At 33.8% G+C, this 6,042-nt stretch overlaps 1 pseudogene; it reads right to left on the bottom strand.

Moving 5' to 3' along the window:
- Positions 1–6,042, bottom strand: part of LOC122274711 — a 97,165-nt pseudogene that overhangs the window by 14,651 nt on the left and 76,472 nt on the right.

Below are 6,042 nucleotides of genomic sequence, written 5' to 3' on the forward strand. Positions count from 1 at the left end.
GGAGAAGCTAAGCCTAAAACAGGTGCAGGAGGAATGTAGGTAGGATTGGATGGAGGTGAGGGAGAAGTGTTGGTGATGGATGACTCAACAGGTATGTTGGTTGAAGGTGAGGGAGAAGTGTTGGTGATGGGTGACTCAACATGTATGTTGATTGAAGGTGAGGGAGAATCAAAGGATGGGGAATGTGTAGCAGGGAAAGAGGAAGAACTATGGATAGGTTTTGAAGTGGGTTCTGAAAGAGAAAAAGGAAGAATAGATGAAGGTTGAGAAATAGAGGGAGGTTCATCAGGGTGAGAAGCATAAAGACAAGGAAAGGATTCCTCATAAAAAATAACATTTCTAGAAACAAAGGTGGTGTGTGACTCAAGGTCAAGCAACTTATACCCCTTAACGCCGAAAGGATAGCCTAGGAAAATGCATTTTCTGTCCCTTGGATCAAACTTCTTACGACCATGGGATAAGGTAGTTGCAAAACATAAGCATCCAAAAACTTTTAGATGATGGTATGTAGGTTTAGTTGAAAATAAGAGCTCATATGGAGTTTTATTGCCAAGGAGAGGGGTAGGTGTTCTATTTATAAGATAGACAGCTGTTAAAATGCAATCATTCCAGAAATGTAAAGGGAGACCTGATTGAAAACGCAGTGCTTTTGCAATATTAAGAATGTGTTGATTTTTCTCTCAACAATGTCATTTTGTTGAGGTGTTTCAGAACAAGAACGTTGGTGTATAATTCCTCTTTGATTAAAAAATTCAATCATTTGAAACTCAACCCCATTATCACTTCTAATGACTTTGATCTTAATGTTAAACTGAGTTGCTCCCATGTTATAAAAGGATTCAATACAAGCTCTAGTTTCTGATTTTGCATGCAATAAATAAACCCAAGTAGCCCGTGACAAGTCATCTACAATGGTCAAAAAATACCTAATTCCATCATAAGTAGGTATGGAACATGGCCCAAATGTCTACATGCACCAAATCAAAAATGGAATTTGACTTGTGATGGCTAATAGGAAAGGGAGTTCTGTGTTGTTTAGCAATAGGACAAACTAAACAAGGGGAAATTTTACTAACATTGAAGCCGTCTCTTACATTTGGATCATCAATTAAAACCATTTTAGCATTTGAAATATGACAAAGCCGACAATGCCAAAGGTTAGAGTTATTGCTGCTGATCATGACAGAAGCACTAAGAAACTTAGATTTAAGAGATGAGGCAGAGAGGGCCTTGGTGAAAGCATCTAGGGAAACAACCACTGGCAAGAGGTGAAACAACCAAATGCCTTCCTTCTTTGCTCTCTTTTTGTTTGTGCTTTTCCAACTCAATGATCTTCTCTTGGTTATTTTCAGGCTGATGGCTCTTCTCCTTATGCTCTTCATCATTGACGTTCTTCTCATTGCCTTCTACTCTAGAATTCAGCCTTTTAACCTCTCCTCCACCATTGTTGATTTCTATGTTACCCTTCAATACATGCTTATTATTCTTTCTTTGTTTCCACTGAGCCTGTGGACCACTTTTATCTTCTTTGGAGTTCAAGGATTTACTTCCAAGAGGCTTCTTTGCAATTTTTGATTCAGCCTTTAATGATTTCAGGGTTTTTTTTTTTTTTGATGACTCTGGTCCAGTAGATGCCTCTATTTCCTTCTTTTTATAATCTGGTTTCATAGGTGCCTCAACAAGAGAGTCTGATTCGTTTTTGTTATCTTCTTTTTCCTTCATGTTAGACTTTAGTTCAGTAGGTGCCTCTGCAAGAGTCTTTGCTTCGTCATTTTTTTCCTATTCCATATTCCATTAACCAAGAGGCTGCCTGATCAAGATGTTTCCCAGCAAGCACGTTGCCAATAAAAAGCTTTGTCTTTGTTTTCAGTTAACTTTAAGCAAACTAGATTAAACAATTAGGATAGGATGAAACAAAAATGAGAAGAAAATGAGAATAAGAAATTCACAAGTGTTTAAATTAAATTGGTAAAAATAAAAGTTTAAAAACTTGAAAAAACAAGAATGCATTATGTATTAGTGTACGGAAAAATTGTTAGCGAAAAGAAATCAGAGAGAGAGAGAGAGAGAGAGAGAGAGAGAGATCCCCAGAAGCATCAATTTATGTGCAAGCTCGATAAATTATTAGCCACATCAATCAAAATAAGGTCAACACAATAAATAAAAAAGTAAGTTACCATCTTTACATACTAGCTTCCTCTCATCTGTGAAGGCTTGGGTTCTGCAAATTATTATATCAAGAAAAGGGTAAATCAAACTATGTCCATCCACATCAATTGTTATCTAAAACATAATTGTTAGTTGTCATCTTCGTTTTCTACTCCCACAATCGGGAATTGCCACATAGTGAAAGAGGTGAAGTAAGGGAATTCTAATTTCGAAGGGATCAAAGACTTCACGGACCAGAGATCCATAGGAGTCAGAAAGCAGTTGCAAAGTCTAGTTGGAAACACATGATGATGGTCTGGTGGTCATGATGTGGTTGATGTAACCCTAAGGCATCCATCCTGCCGCCACCCCTCACCCACCCTCGACCGGCGAGTGACACCTCACCACCATCACAAACAAGGCTGATGGGCCCCGGCATCCTCGTTGAGGGACATCTGGCATCGGTCCTTCTTTTGAAAAATTGGTTTTTTTGCTATTTTTCTTTCTTGGAGGCGTCATCAACCGTCACCTGTGCATGTGCTTCCTTCATCGCCATAGGCTTGACCAACATACTCCGGTGACTCCATCGAGGCCTTCGACGTCGGTCCTCCTTCGAAGACTGGGAGTTTGTTCTTTTTTTTTCCCCTTCAGTGCAGTTTAGGGTACTGCGACTGTCAAACCTATCTCTCTACCTCCGCCACCACCACAGACTAGACCAACAAACTCCGACGACTCGATTAAGGGGCTCCAACATCAATCCTCCTTCGGCGATCGGGTTTTTTGTTCTATTTTTTCGTAGGCACAGATCTGGTGATTTGGGTGGGATAGAGTCATAAGAAGCAAGTTTAAGATAGGCCTGAATCCTTTAAACTCAAATAAAGGAAAATGGAAAATCGGATTCAACTATTGAGCCAATTAAACTAAAAAACTGCTCTATTCCAAAGCTCAGTTATTGCGAGGTGGATAAGGAGATAGAGTGTCTCTTATTTCCAAACTGACTCTGGTCATACAATCTCTTCTGTGATTTGAAAACCAAAGATTATGATTATGCAACTACCCTAATGCCATTCACTTGTGACATTTCTTTGTAAGGAACAACAACTGAGTGTTTTCGTTGTTATTTTTGCCCAACCAGATATGGGATGTGGGAAGTGGAAGGCTAAAACTCACACTAACAGGACACATTGAACAAATACGAGCTCAGCTCCTAACAAATTATTGATGTTATAGAAACTTTAGTGCCCAATTATGGTATGGTTAATGGCTATATTATTGGGCACAAGATGGGTAAAATGTGTGTTTTCTTTTGCAGGCCTTGCTGTCAGCAGCAAGCATACTTACATGTTTTTTGCTAGTGATGACAAACTAGTTAAACGTGGGGACCTTGAGCAGAGCAAGTTTAGAACCTCCATGAAATAAAAAACTTCAAAAACTCCAGTGACACGATTTTCTACTGTAATGGGATCCTTATGGCTACTCAGTCTTATCTACCTATCTAATCCAAACAATATTTCCATGATTTTCTTTATTTATCAGAATGGTTGTGCGTCCATAGTTATTCATATCATATCTTATTTATATATCATTAATGTTTTTAATTGCTTTAATATATCAATGGAATTATTTTCTTATAGTAAAAAGCAGATCATGAGTGTGTTCCAAAATGGTATTGAGGCATTTTGGCTTTTGTTTATAGGTAACAATTAGTGGAGCCATACTATATGTTTCTGCTCACTTAGCATGTAATTTGTCACATAGAGGTAGTGTGAACTGACGTGGTATTCATCTCCTCTCTCTTTGCTCTCTTTTTCTTTTTTAATGTTTATATTTTCCAGTCATCTCCTGTAAAACAATAAAATCGTTTGAAAATATATTCAATTAAATGTTATATAACTCATACTTAAGCTAAATTTGCTAGAGGTTGCTACATGTATTCAGTCTTTGTTATAGAGCTTCCATCAATACAATTTATACTCTTTGATGAAAAGAAAAAACAAACTGTGTCAAACTTACCAAACAAGAATTTCTCGAAGCAGAATAAAATATAATTGAAATTATTGCTTGAACACTCTTCTCTTCAACTTTTAGAAGAGAAGAGTTTATCCATGACTTGAACACTTGCACTTTAGATGTCTCAATGATATAAGTGTCTCAATGTCTCTAGCATGACTTGAACACTTATATTTTGGTAAATTTGCTAGAGACATTTAGCTCATACTTTAGCTATCCATGACTTGAACACTTATATCATTGAGACATTGCTTGAACACTCTTCCCTTCAAAAAACCAAAACTACTTCCTTCCTCTATTAAGCCTCTGCAGGTGGTAATTATTTTTTTCCCAGGACTTCCTTTTATTGCTTGTCCGCAACTAAAGTATGGAATAAAATGGTTATTGTTGTTCATTTCCTTTGTGTCATTGTCATTTGCTTCTCTTTTCTATCTTCTCAGTAAATATAAGTGTTTATGATGCAGCTGTATTTGGTTAACGTGGTTTTTACTTGTTTGTTATGAGTTGATAACTCAATTTACTTGAATTTTAAGTTTTACATAACTCATTTCCATTGTAAAAGAAAAATTGTAAGTATATTATTATCAGTATTTTATTCACAAAATTATAAATATTTTAACATGGAGAAAGGGAAAATTAATCAATTAATTTTTCAAAAAGAAGAAAAGACACCATGGATATAGAGGATGCCAATGTATTCAATTCATATATGATATAATCTTAATTAACACTTCTTGTCATTTCCTTCACTTTTCTTTCTTCTTAGTAAATATAAGTGTTTTTGAAAAATTAATTGATTAATTTTCCCTTTCTCCATGTTAAAATATTTATATTTTGTGAATAGAATACTGATAGTAATATACTTACAATTTTTCTTTTACGATGGAAAGGAGATACGTAAAACTTAAAATTCAAGTAAATTTTTTTAAATATTTTTATTAGTAACACACTTCTTTATTTATATTTTTTGAACAATGCTAGATATAGTTATAGGACGTATAAAGCTCGTGGACTTTTTTTTTTTAAATAAAAAAATTGAAATTCACCATAAAAGGTTGATTTTTTTTTTTAAATGTAGATTATAAATTTCTCCAATTTTTTTTCAAAGAAGTGCGTAGGGTCTATATATTTTAAGATTGTAGAAATTATTTCTATTTTTTATTTAAAAAAGATACAAGGAAAATTAGAACATGCCTTCTTACTTAGCTTTCAAATATTGTCTATTAATCTAACCGAAAACCAACTAACAGTATTTTCAAATCAGAATTTTTTAAAATTATAAGTTCAATTAGGACAATGAATTTGAAGATGGTTAAAGGTTCAAAAAAGCGCATCATATGAATTGATAGGGATAATAATAACAAAAAAAAAAAATCTTGATACATTGTACCATTTAATATTCTATCATTGTTTGATGAAATAGTTCATATTTCACAAAATCGGTATCCATATCCCAAAGGAAAATACAAACCTTCTAAACAAGTTTATATATTGAACATGCAGCATGAGGACGACCAAAAGTCATACTTCAAATTTACATGTTTAGGTAATGAGATGAGATGAAAATTTTGTAAATAATAATGAAATAGTTCATAAATAGTAGTAAAATAGTTTGAGTTAAGATATTTTGAAAAATGAGAGATAAAAAGTTAAATAAATATATTATAATGTTTTGATATTATTTTTGTTCTGAAATTTGAACCAATTGTATTATTTTTTGTGTTTGTTTGGAAGTTTAAGAAAATTATAATTATTAGATAATAATTAAATAAAAATATTGAAAAATTTAAATTAAAAAATATTTTGTATTTCAGTAATATTTGGAAAATAAATAATAGGAAGTTTTGAGATACAATATATCTCATTTCCCAAACATGACCTTAA

The sequence above is a fragment of the Carya illinoinensis genome, chromosome 8, assembly GCF_018687715.1.
Source record: "Carya illinoinensis cultivar Pawnee chromosome 8, C.illinoinensisPawnee_v1, whole genome shotgun sequence".
NCBI classification, from domain to species: Eukaryota; Viridiplantae; Streptophyta; class Magnoliopsida; order Fagales; family Juglandaceae; genus Carya; species Carya illinoinensis.